Genomic DNA, 22,683 nt, shown 5'->3' on the forward strand with positions numbered 1-22,683 from the left:
CGAAAGCTCCACACTGCTATATATATGTACATTATTATGGTAAAATAATACAGAAATCGGAGAGCTCCCTCTTCGCTCATCTGGCTGCTCTTTTTGTGCCACCATCGCTCGCCGCGATCGTTTCAACGTCGTATCGTTGGTCGCTTTCGCGGTATTATATATTTTACGCGTATATACATATTGTATACAACACGTAAACCAAATATAAATGCTATAAAGTGAAACAAAATAGATATACTTTGAAAATTAATCGAATTTTCGTCGTCGTATAGCTATGTGAAAAAGGAATCGCGTGACCGAAAAAGGGGAGAGTGAAAGCGAAAAACACAGCGGAGCAACGCGTTCGAGAGTTACACAAGAGGCAAAGGCAGATGCAGAGGCAGCGGCGGTGACGGTGACGGTGATGCTGGTGAAAATTTAAAAGCCAAATTTTAAACGAAGTTTCGAACTTGTTGCTGCAGCGGCGCGGCGGCGAAATATTAATAATTTTACATCGGCTTATATAATATACCAGCATTCGGTGCGGAAAATCGATAATTCAACTTTTGTTTTAACAAAAGCCGGATAAAAGCGTATTCAATCAACTGTTTTTAACTACGATGATGGCAGTAGTTGTAGTAGCGGCGGCCGCGGCGCCGGCGGTTTTTCATTAACTTCATTGCGCGCCAGGGCAGGGCAAGGCAAGGCAAATCGGTGGCCGCAGCCGTGGCGATGGCGCAGCACTGGCAGCTGCTGCTTTTAAAAAATAAAAGTCGTTTCGTAGTAGTATATTTATACCCCGACCCCTGTCTGTATACGTCGGTACCGCTGCCTGCCCTGTTCGCATTCACTTGTCGTAGCGTTTAAAGCAAGGCGAGGGGGAAGCAGTGGAAAAATTTGTACTTGCGGCGATACTGTGGCGACAAAACTGCCATCATATCGACTTATTTTTTTCGATTTCAACACTCCAATCCCCCCCCTCCCACTCTCCACACATGGCCTTCCAAATCATCAAAAAATTCAAAAAAATTGTCGCACATATGGTTTAGGTAGAGGAGAAGGTACAAATATGGACCCCCTCTAGCTTTTTGGCTTTAAAGGGTAGAAAAAATTATCAAATTTTTTTTTCGAATATACCATTCGAAAGGCCAAAGACTCTAGTATATTGTGTTAGAAAAAAAAAATTTTTAGTTGAAAACTCACGGAGAAATTTGAAATTTAGAAAAGTGACATAAAATGGTACAAATATGGTCTCGGGTACAAATATGGACCCCTCAAAAAAATGAATAAAAATTTCAGAAAATTGAACAAAAATTTATTTGAAGATGTTTTTTGATGCTTTGGACTTGTCTTTGTTGAAACGAGAAAGAGATTAGAAAATTATGCTGATGCGGCAGATTGATATTTTTATTTCGATAACAGGGCGGTGAGATACATGGTTTTTTCCTATTAGCAGCGTAGGTTTTTTTCGCCCAGTATTCTCATCGCCCTCGGTCGCGAATGTTGTCGATTTTTATGACGACTTCTGATTAGAAGTCAGTTTTAAATTGTAATGGTATGAAAAGCTGCGAAGTGTAATTCCGAAATATAATCGTTTCGTTTTTGGGCAGATCGTGTTATTTATTTTATAATAAACAAGTGTATTTATCTCGAATTTCGGATACAAAATTTCTCATGGTAGCAGAGCGTGGTTTGCGATGGAAACTGCGGTTGGAAGTCACTCAGAAAATTCCAGGATGTGCCAAAAATCGATTCCAGAAAGTTGGTAAAGTATACAGTTACAAGTATGGCATTTTTGATTCGTTCAAATTCGTGAATTACCTACCACATTGCAGTAAGTGAATATAATTTTACTCTTGCATGAAAATATGTACCCTGTGTACTGAATATATGTATGTATTACACGCGAACGTAATTATTGGGAAAGCTACCGTAATTATTGGGAAAGCTATCGTGGCGATTTTTTGGTACAGCTTACAGATAAAGTTGTTTGTGACTCGTGCATGGTAAAATTTGCTGACTACAGCATCCGGTGCTGACTGCAGCAGCGGCGGATGTTGTTATCAGTTGGCGAGTTGGATTTGAATTTCTGAGAACGTATATTATTGCATGGCTTTAGAAATGTTTCGAAATATCTTCTTTCTTTAATTTTTAATCTTATCAAGATGACGGCACTTTTGTACAGAATGAAAGCTTGAGGAACGCTGAGTTGGAAATATTAGGTAGTTGTTGGTTTTTTTAGAATAACATTGATAGAAAAATGATCGTTTGCATGCTCGTCATATAGCTAGCTTCTCAGTATGTTTTTTACTTGCCTTCCAGAGTGGTTGCTCTCACATATGTCGTGTTGAGGTGCGAAATTCGGAGCTTTGGTTCGTGAAATATTTACTAATGTACTTTTTGAGCTTTGAGTTCGCGAAATAATTACTTGTCCTGTGGTTGTGATAAAAACTGAGCTATATTGAATGTATTAACGAATTCGTGTTGCTAACTCTTTGTGAAGAAAACATTGCAATATTTTGAGTAAATTTTTGAGAAAGATCGCGATCGAGTGTACCAGCATAATTGCTGTTATTGAAGACTGAAAACATAAAATTTTGTGCACGTACGAAATGTTGAGAATGCCAAGAGTACCTAAAAAGGGTGAGTTTGAAAAATAATTGATTTAATAAAATTGTGATGTTGAAAAATAGTGTAAATTTTCGAGAATAAAATTGAAATTTGGCTGGTTTGAATTTAAAGTGACTCAGGTTCGTGTTGGGTGAAGCAGTGATGGCTGGTATTCCGCATTGCTGTGACACTCAGCATGAAGTTGGTGTTTGAATGTGTGTGTGTTCCATGCATTTGGACATTGACCTTTTTGGGGCAACTGGCAATTGACCCAAACTGCTTTGAGCATTTTTTATTCTTTGAAATCGAAATAAAGTAATGATAAAATGTTTGAAAAATTGAAAATTTGAGTTGAAATATTTTTGTTGTTGTTTTTTTTGTGCAGGAAAACGAATTGCATTCAGCAAAGAAACTCTTACTGAGATAATTACTGAGGTGGTTAAAAATGTTATGAGGCCTAGCCAGGCTGATGTTAAAAGAGACTACAAATTAACCAGCACTACTAGAATTGATTTGTGGAAGGATAAGTTGGTTTCTGAGTTATGGTCAAAAGATTTGCCGAATGTTTTTGAGGAACCTGTTGTGTATAAAAATTCGAATGTTAGAAGAGTGGTAAAGGATATTATTTTGAATCGCCTTGATGATACCTATCATGTTCAAGTTTTGAATATTGAAGAACCTTCCGAGATAATCACCAGAGTTTTTGAAATCAAAAGAGCTGAAATGAATCTCAATACTACTCATATGAGGAAGCGTTTTGCTGAGTTGCGTTTGAATAAAGGGGAAAAGGCATCCCAATTTCTGGATAGAATGGAGGAAATTATCAACTTCTTCAAGTTTATTGGAAAACCAATTCCTGAAGACCAGATAGTCGATCAGGGAATAAATGCAACGTTGGCAGTGTATCCGAGCGTGAGATTGAGGCTTTTGCCTGACAAACGAATGCAAGAAGGTACCGAAAGGCAATTGGGTTTCTCGGACTTCAGGAATGTTTTGATTGAAGAGGAAAATGCGTTCCCTCAGGAAAAAGAGAAGCCTACAGTACTGTATGCGGCAGAGAAGCCCATGAAGAAGGATTATTCGTCGAAGGAGTGTTATAGATGCCGAAAGACAGGCCACCTCGCTCGTGAGTGTAAAACTCAGAAGATGAAATGTGGAAATTGTAAAAAGTGGGCCTTTCATCGTACCAAGGATTGTACTTTCAAATATCAAAAGAAAAACGCAGGAAAGTTTAAGAGATATGGAAAGAAATATCCAGAAAAATCTGGCTCAAATAACTGGCGTGATTCTCATACGAAGTTCAGAAAAGAGAGGGAAGATGTGAAAAATGGAACTCCTACTACTGATCGGACTGAAAGAAAAGAAAAGCAGCCTGAAAAGGATCGTACTAAGGAAAAACCCAAAGCTCATCTGGCGAAGGTCACTGATGAAGGTAAGAGTTCAAAAATTGCTAATAGAATAGAATTTATTTGTGACACAGGTGCAACGGAACACATGGTCAAAGATATTGAGCCCTTGAGAAAACGAAAGAAATGTAATACTGAGATTCTAGGAGCAAATACTGAAGAAAGTGCAAATATTGAAGTAGTAGAGAAAGGTGTGATAGAAACTGTAGTAAATCAGAAAGATTTCGTGATTGAAAATGTATTGTATGCACCAAAGTTATCTGAAAATTTGTTTTCTTTGAGGAAATTAGTTGAAGAAGGGTATGAGGTTAGACTTACTAAAAATGACGTGAAAATAGTCAGTGAAAAGGATGGAAAAGTACTGACATCGGGAAAATATAGGAAACCTTTCTGGTATGTAGAATTTGAAGTTCCTGATAAACCTGAAGCCTTTGTGACTGAGACAAGGCAAGGTCCAGTTAATCCTTTGAATGTAGGAAAACAAAAGGAAAAGAGGAAAAGGGAAGAGGAATTACCTGGACCTAGTAAAAAGTTGAAAGTAACAGAGGGAGAGAAAAGTGAAAAATTAAAGGAACTGGAAAAAGAAAGTAATGAGAAGAAAGCTGAAGAGAAAGAGAAAAATGAATCGGATGAAAATGAGAAAGAAATCAGTTCTATTCAGGATGGGCCTATTGTCAAGAAAGTGGTAGAGTTGAGTGAGAGGGGATTGGATGAATTTATGTATAGTAATGAAGTTGAATATGAGACCCAAGAGGACATATATGATAATGAGGAAGCCAGAATTAAAGCACAGGAAGGAGATGGTAATAGAAAAGATTTGAGAAAAGACCTTGGAATGCTTTGGCATATTCGACTTGGACATCTGTCTTTAGATTATTTGAAGAAACTTAGGGAAAGTGTACCTGAATTGAAGAATGTCAATTTTGAGGAAAATATCCTAGATTGTCAGATTTGTGCTTTTGCAAAAATGCATAGATTAGCATGTTCAGAGGAGAGAGAACGAGTTAAAAATCCATTGGAGCTAATACATAGTGATGTTATGGGACCAATTAATCCAGTTTCATTTAGTTCTCATTATAGGTATATAGTGACTTTTATAGATGACTACTCTAGATTTGCAGTCGCCTTTGCAATGCATAAAAAGAATGAAGCAGGCTCATGTTTTGAAATGTTTATTAGACAGTTGAGGGCCATTTTAGGAAATCATATTAAAATAGGGAGAATTCGAAGTGATAATGGAACAGAGTATACTGGAGGAGAAATGAAGGAAATCTGTGAGAAGAAAGGAATAATTCAGGAATTCTCAGAGCCAAATACTCCTCAGCATAATGGAGTAGCTGAGAGGTTTAATAAGACCTTGCAAGAGAGAGTGAGAGCAGTAATATTTGATTCAGGAGTACCGAAATCCTATTGGGATAGTGCTGTAGGTTATGTGGTTCATACCTATAATCGAACTCCTCACTCCAGTATTGGTTTTGAAAGACCACTGGAGAAAATGATTGAGAATATTGATCTGAGGACAAGACAGTTGAAAAGATTTGGGTGTGTAGTGTATATGCATGTAAATAAGAGAATAATGGAAAAATTGGAGAAAAGAGCTATTGTAGGAATTTTGGTAGGATACACAAAAACTGGATATAAAATCCTTTTACCTAAAAGTAGAAAAATAGTTCGTTCGAAGCATGTTCGTTTTGTAGAGAACAAAACATACAGAGATTTGGAATCAAATAATTTAGGTTTGGATGAGGTAGAGATAATGGATGAAAAAGCATGGTTTTTGTTTGAAGAACTGGAAGAAAAATCAGAGAAAGGAGGAAATGAGGAACAATTGAAAAATATGTCAGATTCGGAGGGAGTAGTAGAAAATAAAGAAAGTACCTCAGGAAAGGAGGGAGTGATTAGATCGGAGAAAGAAAATAAAATTAATGTAGAAAATGATGAGTGTATTGAAATAGAATCACATTTTGCTGAGATAAAAGATGCTTTTAAGAGAGCAATTGAAGAAGCTGAATTAGATCAGAAATTAACAGATGAGGAAAATTATTCACTCATGGCTGAATTACAGAAAGATCCTGTCACTATTAAACAGGCCTTGGACTCTTCGGAGAGGTCCTATTGGAAAAAGGCCATTAAAGAAGAATTGAATGCCATGGAGAAAAACGAGGTATGGGAGTTGGTAGATAGGCCAAAAGAAACAATAGAAGGAAAACCAAATGTGTTAGACTCACGAATGTTATTTAAAAGGAAGTATGAGAGTGATGGGAGAGTGAGACATAAAGCCAGACTAGTGATAAGGGGATGTAAGGATAAGAGAAATTATGACTTGAGTGAGATTTATGCTCCAGTTTCCAGGTTGGTAAATGTAAGGACTGTTTTTGCAATTTCAAATAAATTTGATCTCGAAATGAGACAGTTGGACATAAAAACAGCATTTTTGTATGGAGATATAGATGGAGAAGTGTTTATGGAAATCCCAGAAGGAGTTGAATGCAGTGCTGAGATGAGAGAAGAAAAAGTGTGTAAATTGAAAAAGGCACTGTATGGGTTAAAACAGAGCCCAAACAGGTGGCATAAGAAATTCTTGAAAATCATGAGAAAACTAGGATTTAAATACGAATTGCATGAACCATGTTTGTTTTACCTCAAAGATGGTAATACTATGATTTTCCTTATATTGTATGTGGATGATATTTTATTGATTGGAAATGATATTGCAAAAATGAACGAAATTATTGAACAACTGAGTAAGGAAGTTGAGTTGGTAAATTTAGGTGAGCCTAGAAAATATTTAGGTGTGGAAATTGAGAGAGATAGGAAAAACAAAGTGATGATTTTGAAACAGGAAAAATATTGTGATGAAATACTAAAAAGATTTCGAATGGATGGGTGTTACCCACAAGCTACACCTATGGAAAAATACACCACTGAAAAGAATGTTGTAGTAAATGAAGTTAAGTTTCCTTATCGTGAGGCAGTGGGTAGTTTATTGTACTTGGCTAATGCTACAAGACCAGATTTGATGTTTGCTGTAAATATGCTCAGTAGAAAGCAAAATAATCCAAGTAAAGAGGACTGTCATGCAGTGAAGAGAGTGTTCAGGTATTTGAAAGGGACAAAAAGTTTAGGTTTGAGGTATGAAGGGAAATCACATGGTTTAGAGTGTTATGCGGATGCAAGTTTTGGAAGTTGTGAGATAACAAAAAGATCAACTACTGGCGTTTTAGTGAAATTATTTGGAGATGTAATTTATTGGTCAAGTAAGCAACAATCTACTGTAGCTGGGTCTACATGCGAGGCAGAGTACATAGCCATGAACACTGCAACTTTTGAGGTGATATCTTTGAATGCTTTTGTTCACAGATGTGTGAGTATTGACTATACACCAATAACTATGAGATGTGATAATACAGCTGCTATAGAATGTGCAGCTAAACCAGGAGCGAAAAGATTAAAGCATTTGACTGATATAAAATTGCATTATGTGCTTGAATGTAATATTAATAACAAGATAAAGATAGTGTATGTACCTTCAAAAGAAAATGAAGCGGATATTTTTACAAAACCGCTTGCCAAGAAAGAGTTTGCTTATCTCAGAGATAAGCTAGTTCGAAATTAAAAAGATTGCTTTTATGTTGTTTGTTTGTTTGTTTTTCAGATGTATGTATTAGAACTGATGGTATCGGAATCGGACAGTGATATGGACACAGAGAATTGAATTAATAATCTACAAATCGAAAATTATGTCTAATTTCATTTTTTATTTCAGAATATCCGTTTCCTATCTGTATCAACATGATATTATATATGCATACTTATACTTATCTAATTTTATAAAAATGTTCTGTTTCAGCATACCTATTAAACCTATTAAAAATTGAATTTGTTGATTAATAAGTTTTTCTTTCAGATTTGGAAGCATAATTTTGGAGGGAGTGTTGAAACGAGAAAGAGATTAGAAAATTATGCTGATGCGGCAGATTGATATTTTTATTTCGATAACAGGGCGGTGAGATACATGGTTTTTTCCTATTAGCAGCGTAGGTTTTTTTCGCCCAGTATTCTCATCGCCCTCGGTCGCGAATGTTGTCGATTTTTATGACGACTTCTGATTAGAAGTCAGTTTTAAATTGTAATGGTATGAAAAGCTGCGAAGTGTAATTCCGAAATATAATCGTTTCGTTTTTGGGCAGATCGTGTTATTTATTTTATAATAAACAAGTGTATTTATCTCGAATTTCGGATACAAAATTTCTCAGTCTTCTTTATTAATATTACGTTTCTCGGTATTCTAAAAACCATTGAATCAAAATTGAATGAAAAAAAAATCAGGGGTCCATATTTATACCCATGCAGAAAAATGGCTAAGTTTATGAAAAATGAAAAAATCATGGTCCATTTTCGACACTTTGGACTTGTCTTCTTTGTTAATAACACTTTTCTCGACATTCTAAAAAATATTGAATCAAAATTAGGTAAAAAAATTTGGGGGTCCATATTTATACCCATGAAAAAAATCGACGCAGTTTATGAAAAATGAAAAAAATTATGAAAATCAGTTGAAGTACAGACAAATATGAAAGTATATTTTGAAAGTACACACTGTAAGCTACTTACTTCGCTAATAATTTTTTTTCCAAACTTTATTTGAAGTTGATGAATTACCGAATGAAAAACTTGTAAAATTTTCCATTGGCAAGAAAATAATGCGCAAAGAAAAACAATTGCTGATGAGAGACACCCAAGTTTGCATGGATCCGAAATAAGTACATGGATCATCGATACTACATTACTAGTATAATTTTTGGTACCCAGCATGACCGTAACGCTAGTGGTTGTACTCTAAACCATGGGGGGTCCATATTTGTACCTGGGTCCATAATTGTACCTTCTCCTCTATGTATTAAATTTTGGGGCCAACACATTTTTTTTCATCAGACGCCCTCAATGACCCACAAGGTAAGATTTTTTTGGGGAAATTGTCGAGGGTGACCCCTTGAATAATTCCTGAGAGTTACCACCCCGTACCCCTCTTGCTAATTTTTTTATGGGGGGCTGAACACCCCCAAAAATGGGTTTTTCGCAGATTTCTCCTCAGGGGTTGATTTTACGTCGAAAACAGTTCAGTACTTTTTTGTTCTACGTCAAATTTCCGATCTAGTGATATATCAACTGTCCTTCTGCTCCCAAGGGGAGTGGGGCTAGAACCATTCAAATGAGAGGGGTTTTCTATAAAACACAAAAAAGCTATCGGCGCGTAGGAGGGGTGAAATGGCCCCCAAGAGCGTTCGGGTTGATACTAGCATGGAAGGTGGGTACCATCGAGAAACTACCACGTGAAAAATTTCAGATCCACGCCACCTCCCCTTTTTGGGGAATCCCCCTTTTTTGAAATTTCCAGTAACACAGTTCTCAGCCCCATTTCAACCGATTTGAAAAATTTTTCTGGAAGTTATGTAAGTATATCTTTAGTAGGTATCCCCACAAAAATTTTCAATCCCCTCCCCTCATATTTACCCCTCAAAAAGGCGTTTTTTTCATTTTTTTATGCCTATTAACAACCAAGATGGCGAGGTACAATTTTGGAAAGACGTTTTTTGGACGTATTTGTGACCCCCAGGCATCATATACTATATTAAAAAGGTTTGCTTTGGTGCGCGGTGGTGAAAACTTGGCGTAATGTTTCTTAGGAGGGTGAGGGGCGAAATGGGAATTTTGAAAATAATAACTATCAATGAGTAGGGTATCGTTTTCATATAATTCGATACCGCTGAGCACGAATATGACCTCAGATTTTGTGCTACACTCACCTAGCCCCCTACAGAGCCCCTCAACCCCCCTGAATTTCCACTATTTCTGAAATAAAGTAATTTTGGTGATATTGATGTCGTTTTCTTATGATTCGATACCGCTGAGCATGAATACGACTCATAAGATTCTATGCTACACTCACCTAGCCCACTCCAGAGCCCCTCAACCCCCTCAATTTTCACTGTTCTTGAAATATAATCAAGTTATTTTGATGACAATTGTGTCGTTTTCATATGATTCGATACCGCTGAGCACGAATATGACCACAGATTTTGTGCTACAGTCACCTAGTTCTCTCCAAGAGCCTTCAGCCTCCCTCAGTTTCTATTATTCCTCCATGCCATAATTCATACTATTACAGACGAGAGGGTTACTGGCTTTTCACTGTATTTTTTTCTGAAAAAACAATTTTAAGAGACCTCATCCCCCCTTCACCTGGTCGGAGGGGAAAAGGTTGGTGGACAAAATTTGTAGGAAATTTGATGTACAACAAAATTACCCAGCTATTTCTAATGTGAAATCAATCATATTCGAGCTCAGCGGTATCGAATCATATGAAAACGACGCCAATGTCTTCAAAATAACTTTATTTCAAAAATAGTGCAAATTGAGGGGGTCCTGAGTGGCTCTGGAGAGGGCTAGGTGAGTGTAGCACAAAATCTGAGGTCATATTCGTGCTCAGCGGTATCGAATCATACGAAAACGACATCAATGTCATCAAAATAACTTTATTTCAGAAATAGTGAAAATTGAGGGCTCTTGAGGGGCTCTGGAGAGGTCTAGGTGAGTGTAGCAAAAAATCTGAGGTCATATTCGTGCTCAGCGGTATCGAATCATATGAAAACGATACCCTACTCATTAATAGCTATTCTTTTCAAAATTCCCATTTCACCCACCCCCCCAATAAGATACATTACGCCAAGTTTTCACCACCGCGCACCAAAGCAAACCTTTTTAATATAGTATATGATGTCTGGGGGTCACAAATACGTCCAAAAAACGTCTTTCCAAAATTGTACCTCGCCATCTTGGTTGTTAATAGGCATAAAAAAATGAAAAAAACGCCATTTTGAGGGGTAAATATCAGTGGAGGGGGTTGAAAATTTTTTTGAAGATACCTACGAAAGATATACTTACATAACTTCCAGAAAAATTTTCTAAATCGGTTAAAATGGGGCTGAGAACTGTGTTACTGGAAATTTCAAAAAATGGGGAGGTGGCGTGGATCTGAAATTTTTCACGCGGTAGTTTCTCGATGGTACCCACTACCCACCTTCCATGCTAGTATCAATCCGAACGCTCTCGGGGGCCATTTCACCCCTCCTACGCGCCGATAGCTTTTTTGCGTTTTATAGAAACCCCCTCTCATTTGAATGATTCTAGCCCCACCCCCCTTGGGGGTAGAAGGACAGTTGGTATATCACTAGATCGGAAATTTGACGTAGAACAAAAAATTACTGAACTGTTTTCGACGTAAAATCAACCCCTGAGGAGAAATCTGCGAAAAACTCATTTTGGGGGGTTCAGCCCCCCATACAAAAATTAGCAAGAGGGGTACGCGGGGTGGTAACTCTCAGAAATTATTCAGAAGGGTCACCCTCGACAATTTCCCGCAAAAAAAATGTTTTTTTAATGCGATTTTCCAGCTAATTCGCCTACACTAACAGTCGTTTTTACCACCTAAAAAGCCTGTACTCGTAATACTTGTATATCAAATACTGCTATAATAAAATATCGAAGAACCGATGTAAGCATACAGATATAAAATAATACTACACCGCGAATCGCGTTTATACTGCAGGCACAAGCAAAGGTATCAAAAAGAAAACCACATTGATCTGGACCGAGATAAGTCCCCCCCCCCCGCCTCGGCCAATTCTACAGTTGGGGACAAGACAAGACGAAGAAGAAGAATTGAACAACGAGAAAGCATGACGTTGTCGCCGAAAATAGAAATCCTTTAAGAAAACGTTCATTTCAAAGGTTACAAGGCGGAAATGATTTTTCTCATTTTAAAAAGCCGCCGAGCGTGGTGCTTTTTCCGTATCGACAAACAATATTGCCAATTTCTGTATATTTACTTTTAAATCCCGGCCTTGAAGCCGAAATCTTTTACGGAAAACGTTGCAAAAAGAAGACGTATACCACGTATCTCCGTAAACAGTACACATTTCACGATACATGCCACACAAAGATACAGACACAGAGAGAACGTCAAAATCTGGTACCAAAAACCAATGTAGGATACTATACGATTATATCCTATACCTACTTACTTACGTATAGTCGTCGCTTCAAGAATAAAGACTTGTTATCTGTTTGAAAAATTGAAACGAAATTAAAATTCAGCGATCGTTTCTCACCCAGACTAAAACAGCTTAATTCCACGCGATACAATTGCTCAACACCCCTCCCCCTTCCTCTCGAAAAAAATTACTACGGTTTTGACGCGTGAATTTTCAATACTCGTAAATATTACAATATACGATTTTTGAGGTGGGGAAAAATGGCATCTTCGATGATGTGACAAATACAGCAGATGATAAAAAAAAAAATAATGCGAATCCAAACGAGTATGACAAATACACACAAACATAAATGCAACATGCCTGAAGAAAAAGGCATAAAAATATGACACATACTAAAATTCAAACGATACGACGCGACGCACCAAGTAGTCCCTTTGTTAAGAAAGAGATAATATAGCATTCGAATGCGTAATCGACTACTCGTCGATAGATAACACAAAATTATCTTCGTTTGGAATCTCACTGACTAATAACTGACTACCTATTTCTACGAAGCACACAACACGGCGGAAGAAAGCGACTGTTCAAAAACGTTCAAGCTGATTTCATTTTTTTTTTTTTTTTTTGTTGTTGAATGCGATACGAGTAGATCCATAAGTAGATCCTAATGAAAAATGGTAGCAGGGTTTGCGTTCTTTTCAATGAATGATTTCCCCAGTTTTCCGAATCAAATACCCTCGTGATTGAAATTTCAGATATGTACATACGTACTCGTAGATGAGGTACTGAGCTTCATTTTTGGATTTTTTGGCGAATTTCTGATCATTTAGAAAATCTAAAAAAACTGTTTCAAGGCCAATTTTCAAACTTCTTCATGAAATCGTAAAATATTGCGAGCAGGATGAATCAATTCGAATAATTTCTTCAATTCAACTTCTACACATCAACCACAACAACAACTAAGTAATAGTAGGTACTCGGGGTAGGACTTTCACAAAATTTGTCAAACTGTACGAAGGTAGATCGAAAGACCAAGCAAAAATTCATCACCCGTCAAAATTTCAAGTGCTAAAGTGTCTTTTTCGATTTTTGGTGAATTTTTGAAAATCAAATTTAGGCCAAAAAATGAGGGGAAAAAATCAAAATTTTACCAAATTGACCAAGAAAGCTGAAATTTGGGATACGCCCTATTTTCAACATGCCAAATCGATTGGGAACTGTTTCGAACCGTGTTGAGCAGTTCTGGAGCCTCCAGCAGATTTTTGAAAATCGAAATTCCTACAAAATTTCACCAAAAGTGGAGTTGGAAAGCTAAAATTTATTCTGCAAACAAGTTTCAATAAGCTACGAAGTCAACTGCAGCAACCGCAGGGGGATTTCAAGTCGTTTTGGAGCCTCCGGCTACTTTTTGACAATTCCTGGAGCCTCCAGTAGATTTTTGAAACTTTAAATTTCCTAAAAATTTCATCAAACGGAGATGGAAAGTCAAAATTTATTCTCCAAACGAAGTTTAATCCACCACGAAGTCGTCTGCTGGTGGATTTCAAGTCGTTTTGGAGCCTCCAGCCACTTTTTGAGAGGTCGTGTGGTGTTTTTTGGAAAATTGAAATTTCCCAAAAGTAGCTGGAAGCTTCAAAACCAATTGAAACCACCGCATGTAGTCGACTTCATATCGCATTGAAATTAGTTTGCGGAGTAAATTTCAGCTTGCCAACTCCATTTGGTAAAATGTTGCGAGAATTTCAAGTTTCAAAAATCTACTGGAGGGTACAGTAATTTTCAAAAAGTCGCTGGAGGCTCCAAAATGATTTGAACCAACCTGAAGTCGTCTTCAGAGGGTGTTAAAATTGGAGTGTAGAGTGAATTTCAGCTTTCCATCTCTATTGGATGAAATTTTGTGAAAATTTAAGGTTTCAAAAATCTGATGGAGGCTCCAGGAATTTTCAAAAAGTCGCCGGAGGCTCCAAAACGACCTGTAATTCCCCTGCAGTTGACTTCGTAGCTTATTGAAACTTGTTCGCAGAATAAATTTCAGCTTTCCAACTCCACTTTGGCGAAATTTTGTGGGAATTTCGAGTTTCAAAAATCTGCTGGAGGCTCCAGAACTGCTCAAAACGGTTTGAAACAGTTCCCAATCGATTTGGCATGTTGAAAATAGGGCGTATCCCAAATTTCAGCTTTCTTGGTCAATTTGGTAACATTTTGATTTTTTCCCTCATTTTTGGCCTAAATTTGATTTTCAAAAATTCACCAAAAATCGAAAAAGGCACTTTAGCACTTGTAATTTTGACAGGTGATGAATTTTTGCTTGGTCTTTCGATCTACCTTTGTACAGTTTGAAAAATTTTGTTGGAACGCAAAATCTGCGACATCGGCTGACCTGTCAATCAAAATGGCCGCCATTTTGTAAGTAGGGCAACTTTTTTTTGAGTACAAGGGCTAGAAATGTTCCTTAGGACTCCCCCTTTAAGAAAAAAGTTCTCCCGGAGGATCGACGGGGGAGGGGTGCAATTTATCCTTGAGTGAGCTCCCCGACTATGTTGGAACTTCAGTGTAATCATCTGAAAGGGCCGAGAGAAGTCCAATATAAACATCGACCAAAGTTATAAATCGGTCATACAGGTTCATTTTTGTCACCTTTAAGGCGATTTGAAATTTATGGAAAAATTTGAAAACTCGCTGGAGGCTCCAGAATGGCCCATAACTAGAAGTTGTTGATATGTGGGAGTTGAATTGAAGAAATTGTTCTCATTACTTCACCTTGTTAAAAAAAAATCGTACCTACATAAGTACGTATTTCATGTGAAAAAGTTCGTTAAAATAAGAGAACGTGAATTCAAAAAGCTTTCTTTTATATAAGTACCTCGCAGTGGGTAGTGCCTGAAAATGGGTAGGTAGTTGACGAAAAAAAGGTCAAAAATTTTCATGTGAAAAGTTGGACCGAAAAATTACAATTGTCGTATTTGAAAATAAAAATTGAATTTCACCCTTTGAAAATGAGAATTCCTCGAAACGGAAATATGGATTTCTGAAGCCAAATTTTAAAATGTAGACTGGAAACAAAAGGTCAAATTTACGAAAATTTGAAATAAAATTTCATCACTTGAGATTCGAAGTTTCATTTCGTATTTCAAACATTTGAAGAGGGTCATTCCACGTCATTCACGTCAATTGAACCAAGAAGTGGTAGGGGGGTTCGGCGTTTTTTTGAAATTTTTCCAGTGGAAAGACCTGCCGAAGGGATGACCAATGGCGCAAATCGCAGCCCTCTAGCCCATTTTTAAAGGCAGCCAGGGGGTGTCAAAGTTTTCAGTGAACCAAAATATCATCCATTTCAGCAGTGGATTACTCGATAACCGCGATACCTACCAAAATGGAACATTTTCCCACAGTTAGTGGTTTTGAAAGGCTTTTTGGTGATATCATAAAAATCAGTGTTGCCACTTTTTTTCGTACAAAAAATTAGCTCAAAATGTTTCAAAACCTAGTTTTCATATCGTTCCATATATTATGGACAACTTTTTACGCTGAACAACATATTAAAAAATTGGGATGGTAACATGTTGCAAAGTCGATTTTAAAAAATTCAAAGTTTGCGAAAAAATGCGATTTTTTGATTTAAAACATGAAAAAAAGCTTTGATTGGTAAAGTTGACCCATTTGACCCCCACTATTACGTATCTGTTGAAAAAGTTGAAAAAACCCTTTCACTCGATGAAATGAACTCCTCACAAAAAAATCAAAATTCGAAAAAATTCAATTTTCAATTTCAAACATCAAAAAAAGTTTGAATTTATGTATTCAGTTGTCTTATTTTTACCTCTTTCTGACGTATTACATGAAAAATTTGATAAAAATTACACTCACAACAAAAAATAAAAATTCGTTCATTTTTTGATTTTTTTCGAATTTTGATTTTTTTGTGAGGAGTTCATTTCATCGAGTGAAAGGGTTTTTTCAACTTTTTCAACAGATACGTAAAAATGGGGGTCAAATGGGTCAACTTCACCTATCAAATCTTTTGTTCATGTTTTAAATCAAAAAATCGCATTTTTTCGCAATCTTGAAATTTTTTAAAATCAACTTTGCAGCATGTCACTATTCCAATTTTTTAATATGTTGTTCAGCATGAAAAGTTGTCCTTAATACATTTTTTTCAGAATTTTTGAGCGTCGGAACAATATGAAAACTACGTTTTGAAACTTTTTGAGCTAATTTTTTGTACGAAAAAAAGGGGCAACACTGATTTTTATGATATCACCAAAAAACCTTTCAAACCCCCTAACTATGAGAAAAAGTTCCATTTTGGTAGGTATCGTGGTTATCGAGTAATCCACTGCTGAAATGGATGATATTTTAGGTTCACAGAAAACTTTGACACCCCCTGGCTGCCGTTAAAAATGGGCTACAGAGCTGCGATTTGCGCCATTAGTCATCCCGTCGGAAGGTCTTTCCACAGGAAAAATTTCAAAAAAATCGCCGAACCCACCTACCACTTCTTGGTCCAATTGACGTGGAATGGCCCTTGTGCTTTCTTTCTGTTCAAAAAGCAATAATTTTTAGAAAGTCTTTTTCACGAAATCGCTCAAAAAGCTTATTTTTGTGTCAAATTGAGTCCCCCCCCCGAATTTCTTTCATTTTTTTTTTTCAGTTTAAATGACAATTTTCTGATATTTTTGAAGCCTTACAAAAAAAAGAAAACATTTTCTCTTTCAAATCCTTTTTGCATTTTTTAATTCTGGGCGTGTATAATTACCAAGATTTTTACGCCCAGTTTCAAAAGGTAGGATTTCAACGATGTTCAAATATTTTTTCGCGATTCTACTCCTCACACAAAAATGTAAGTTTTTTCAAATTCAGAACCATAAAAATTTGGACAAAAATTTTCAATTTTTAGAACCAATTTTTTCAGAATTTTAGAATTTTTAAATAAATATTTTTTGAAATCGAAACCTCTTGCGACGTCTGACTTTGTTTCATTCCAATTTTTTTCGCAATTTGAAATTTTTTCTTTGCGAGCTGTCAAAGTCGTCGAAAAAAGGGAAACGAGAAATGATATGTTTGATTTTTGCTCTGTATGTACAAAAAAGAATTGAAAAGAAAAGGCTGAAGAAGCGAAGACACAAAAAATAAAGCAGCTTCATAACGATTTATAACAAAAGGCAACAGCAAATACGAAGTCTTTGCGTTGAAAATGAGCTTAATCGATAGTTTAGACCCTAAAACAAAAAGCAGAGGATTGGGGATTTCACATGTCTCTATGAGTTTTTGAAGTAGTGCAAAAATGGCCATTTTTTCTCTCCTGACTACAAAAACAACTCAAATTAAAAAACTCACTCTGTTTTTTTGTTTTAGTGTCTAAAACTATCAATTAAGTACATTTCTAACCCAAAAACCAAAAAAAAAAATTCCAAATTGTAGTCCAGTGTAATTTTCAATACGTTGATCATATTTTTGTACAAAAGTAGGTATAAAATCATCAGTTCTTCTATCATAATTTCAGCGAAAAAGAAAGAAAAAAAATTCCAATTTTCACGTAACCCAAATCAACTAAAAACCATGTACCTGACTTCCAACATACTGTGAACTATCAAACCAGCGGTTTTAAAAAAGATGAAATTCAAACCAACTCGACGGTATAAAAAAATAAATTGAAGTAAACTATGTTGCTGTGTACCTTACCTACCTACAGCTGGGCACCTAGGTAATAGGTACATAGCGCTCGAACCGGACGAAAATTAATAAGTCAGCGTTTATTTATGAAGCATAGAATACTCATACGTTTGATCTGGCGAGCGTATCAAAGGGAGGAAAAATTCCTGTGTTAAATGACCTAGTTTATACAGAGGCCCTAACGTTAATAAAAATTTCAAAGCTTCTTTAAGTAAATTTACACGATGTGGCGAGTTTACGGTTTCGAGGTTTATTGTGCTCGGATAGATGTTGAATTTGCACAAAAACCCTGGTCCAGGCAGAGGCAGGCACGATGGTTAAAAGAATTTTGACGCGCGATTGTCTTCTTTTCGTACTACCCTATATAACCAACCTTATATTGACGTACAGTACGAGTAAACAAAACGCTTGCCCGCATTTTAATATATGTATTTTCATATTATGTACAATATATAGTTACTCGTCGTCTTTGAGCGCGGTTTTCTCTTTTGAAAATCTCTCAATTTTCGGCGGCATGGCATCGCAATGGCGTCTACTAGGCCCCGCAGTAAAGGCAACATTCCGATAATTTTACACATTTTAACGGATACATGATTTATGAGCTAAAACGCCATCGTCGTCTATTTTCCACCAAATATACAATCGCAAGGGACTATAGACGCCGCGCTTCGGCTACTTACTCGTATACCCTCTGCCATACCACATAATATTGTGTGTATTTTGCACAAAATCGTCTAAAATAACAAATACATTCCGAAAACTTGCAGTTAGCTGTTTTCATTTTCCATAATGGAATAGGCGTTTGCGTTCGAATCGTCACAAAAAATTATATACGAAGCAGTTATTATCAAAGGATATTTACGTTTTGAAAAATCGAAATATTATACCCATTAAATTAACCAAGCGTATTTTTTAATGAGAAGTACACATTTAAATATTATAAAATCATGGAGAATTTTTTTTTAGAGATTTTTATAAATTAATGAACAAAATAAACCACAAAAAAAAACGAAAATGAAAGTGATAGTAAATAATACGATCTTATTAGGTACGTAACCCCGATAATATTTTAAACAGAAGAAGAAGAAAAAAAAATCGAAAAACTCCAAATCAAACAGTCATTAAAAAAAAGAAAAAAAACGCAAACAAAATTCAACAGGTAAATACGACACTATTAAATGCGAATCTTCCAACAAGATTTCTTCACGTTCATTATTTATTGTTTTTACGTAAGTAGGTAATCATTTATCTATATTTTTTTCGTGATAAAATCAACTCTAGCTATAAATGTAAGTATTTACATACAATTAATAATGTTGAAACAAAAGTGAAGGGAAAAAAAAACTCACCTAATATTAACAGGTTTTCAAACTTGCAATCGCGAGAGGATACCCTACGAGTGATACCTACTTCGGCAAACCGCGCGATGAAAAACTTCGCAACAAAGTGTTGCGCGTGCGAAAAATTCGAGCCCATTTAGCAACCCCGCGATTTTCAAGAGGCTGAACTATGTAGAACGACAAGCGCAAAGCCAATCCATAGGACACCTGTTCGCATCTCAGCTTTACAACACTAGCGAGGATAATCAATAGGCTTTTTGCCAATTTTCTCATTTCGCCTCCCAATGTACCCATAACCAAACGACTCGTTTAATATGACAATTTTTTCCTTCCCTTTTTTTTTCTTCTTCTTCCTTTTTTCCAACAACGCGTAACTGCCGTCAGGTATACGTATACTTTTTCGCTTTAGTTGCGTTTTAGCGTCGAAATTGAGAGTAAGAATTATTAACGTCGAAAATACGTACGTACGATTTGTTTGATGGTGACATTACGATCATCATTAGTAACGAAATACAGGTAGGTATACGTAGATATCGTAAATTCAACCAAAAACTGCGGAATTTTAGACCAAAGTGTAAACTCTTTCATTAGATAAATGATCATCGTTGACTTTTCCAAATTGCACATCCGATAAAATTATCAAAATTTTCCAGATCTAAATATCAATCACCTGCACACGAAATAACATAGCCTAGGGAGGTTCAGAGGCGGTGAAGAGAGGGGAAAAGGAAGTCGAATTTCGGGGTAACTGACGAAATTTCTCAGAAAAAAAATCACTACGTTTTCACAACCATTTTAAAAAACATTTCCAAACAAGTTTCGCTCCCTTTTTTGGTGTGATTCAGAGAATGTCGACTTTGAACATTGATATGGCATTTTTCAATTTCAAAGCAGTCAAGAACGCCGAACGAAACGTCAGAATTTGATTTTCAGGGTGTCTACTCATTTCTGGAAATGATTTTCCCTGACTTTTCCGGATTTTCCAGACCCTTCAAAAATGAATTATACATGGGTCATTCCATGTCAACTCAACCAAAAAAAGGCAATTTTGAAAGTCGTGTCTTTCGATTTCGCTCAATTTTTTTTTACAATATATACTCACACAGTAAGTAAGAACCGCGCAATTAGTTTGGTCCCAGCCCCCTCCCAGCCCCCTCAGGAGGCGAGTGGGGGGGCTTCCATTATTCTCACATTGTCTCGAGGTACTCAACTTCAGAAGCCCATTCCTCCAGAACTATGATACTTTGATCAACACTGATCTCACAGTTCGAAAGGGCATCGCATTTAAAAATTTTTAAACATTTTGAAATTTTCAAAAGTTGATACTTGAACTTTCAAATTGAAAGTTTAAATTTCAAAATGGCGCTGTAAGTGGGAGCTACCATTTAAAATTTTGATAAAATTTCCATAGATGTACCTTATGATTCTTTTTTGAAATATTCAAGTTTCGAGATGGAATCTCTTGATGAAAGGGGAGCACCCCCACCCCCAATTTTGGGTGAAACTTTTGAAAGAAAATCTGGGGCATGTGATGTATCGAATTCTATGTTTTTGGTGACGCTGAATACGAATATGACGTCAGATTTTTGATTGGACCCGTCCACGGCCCCCAGCACCTCCCCAAAGGGGTGACCCAAAAAAAATGGTTACATTCATGTGACACATCAAATAGTATGTTTTCGATATCGCTGAACAGGAATATAGCCATATTTTTTCAAATCGACTCCACCCATGGCTCCCAGAACCTCCCCTCAATAGGTAAAAGCCAAAAAAATTGTTGGGGGCCGTGGATGGGGTCCAATCAAAAATCTGGCGTCATATTCGTGTTCAGCGTCAACAAAAAAATACTATTCCATGTGTCGCACGAACAAAACACTTTTTTTGAACTTTTACCCCCTTTGGGGAGGTATATCATATGCCCCAGATTTTTTTCAAAAGTTTCGCCCCAAAATTGGGGGGGATGGGGTGCCCCCCTTCATTGAGAGATCCCATCTTGAAACTTAAATATTTCAAAAAAGCATCAAAAGGTACATCTATGGAAGTTTTTTCAAAATTTTAAATGGTAGTTCCCACTTACAGCGCCATTTTGAAATTTAAACTTTCAATTTGAAAGTTCAACTTTCAACTTTTGAAAATTTCAAAATGCTTAAACATTTTAAATGCAATGCCCTTTCGAACTGTGAAATCAGTTTTGATCAAAGTATCATAGTTTTGGAGGAATGAGCTGCGGAATTTGAGTACCTCGAGACAATGTGAAAATAATGGAAGCCCCCCACCCGCCCCCTGAGGGGGCTGCGACCAAACTAATTGCGGGGTTCTTACTTACTGGATGGGTATTATTGTAAAAAAATGTCAAGCGAAATCGAAAGACATGACTCAAAAACGTTGATTGAGTTGACATGGAATGACCCACATGCGATCAGGTGGGAGGGGGAGGGGTGTCAAATAAATTAGAACATCATGAGCGCCAAATATCGTTCATAGGTCTACAGTTGTGCTCATTTTTTCCAAACACGACAGTGTGCTCATAGGGTGGCCCTTATTTGAACTTGGTGGGAAACATTTTTTTTGTTTTCAAGCGGGACCCCCTCCCCTTAGTCTGGTGCCACTTCGTGAGAAAATACTTAACACATTAAAAATTTGAGCTCAATCGATGGTATCAAAATTTTTAAAAAGGGAGTGATTCTGTTTTTTTAAAAAAAAACATTATTTTTATTAATATTTCGCATTTTTTGGTTGGAATATTATTTTTGTAATTTTTCGGTTCAATTATTCAATTATCTGAAGTTGTGAAAGAGCGAGAGCAACAGCTTTTGAAAATTTATAATTCGAAAAATAGAACGACTTCAAAAAGAAATAGATTTTTTTAATGTCAACATTTTTTTGAATTTAATGGATAGTTTTTTGAAATTCCAGATCTCGTACTCATTTTTTTCCCGAAAAAAGTGACTTTAATAACTTGAAAATCTCAAAAAAGTATCCAAAAAGTAACCAAAGAAGTGGCAAAACGTGGACAATACATTTTAATGCAGAAAAAAATGACCAAAAAAACCAGAACTTCCACGTTTTCATTACCATTTTAAAAAACATTTCCAAACTTGTTCCCCCCCCCCCCCCATCAACTTTTTCCGAATTTTTTGGTGTGATTCAGAAAATATCGACTTTGAACACTGATGTGGCATTTTTCAATTTCAAATCAATCAAGAACGCCGAACGAAGCAAAGAAAAAAGCTCTCCAAAATTCAGGCAAATTCAAAAAAAAAACAAATGACCAACTCAACAAAATTATCAAAGATTTTATTGACACTGGCATGTTTCAGATTTGAAAATTATTTTTTTTGCAAATTTAAATTTTGAACCAGAAAATATAATTATTGGCCTCGGGCGGCGAAGCGAAGGAAAGAGTTTTTGAAAATTCATTAATCGAAAACCTGAATATCATTATTTTTATGCGAGAAGTCGATTTTGCTAGTTCTTGTCATTTTCTAGATTTAAACAGTGATTTTCGAGTGATTTTCGAAATAACAAAATCATAAACGCGATCGAATAAGCGAGGGTAAAAGCTCTCGAATATTGACTTAGTTCAGAAAATTATTCAAGACCATTTTTAATGTGATA

The 22,683-nt window shown here is 36.3% G+C and overlaps 1 protein-coding gene across 4 annotated transcripts in view; it reads right to left on the reverse strand.

Annotated features, from left to right (window-relative positions):
* rsh (radish) overlaps window positions 1–22,683 on the reverse strand; it is a 780,520-nt gene that overhangs the window by 755,330 nt on the left and 2,507 nt on the right. For 3 of the 4 annotated variants that reach the window (XM_065356235.1, XM_065356228.1, XM_065356219.1), the window contains exon 1: window positions 19,075–19,172. The exons of the other annotated variant lie outside the window; for it this stretch is intronic. The gene's annotated coding sequence lies outside the window, so the exon portion shown is untranslated. Of the gene's footprint in view, window positions 1–19,074; window positions 19,173–22,683 lie in introns of those variants that run through there. 4 annotated transcript variants of the gene reach the window in all.

This window comes from Planococcus citri, chromosome 1, assembly GCF_950023065.1.
Source record: "Planococcus citri chromosome 1, ihPlaCitr1.1, whole genome shotgun sequence".
Classification (NCBI taxonomy): domain Eukaryota; kingdom Metazoa; phylum Arthropoda; class Insecta; order Hemiptera; family Pseudococcidae; genus Planococcus; species Planococcus citri.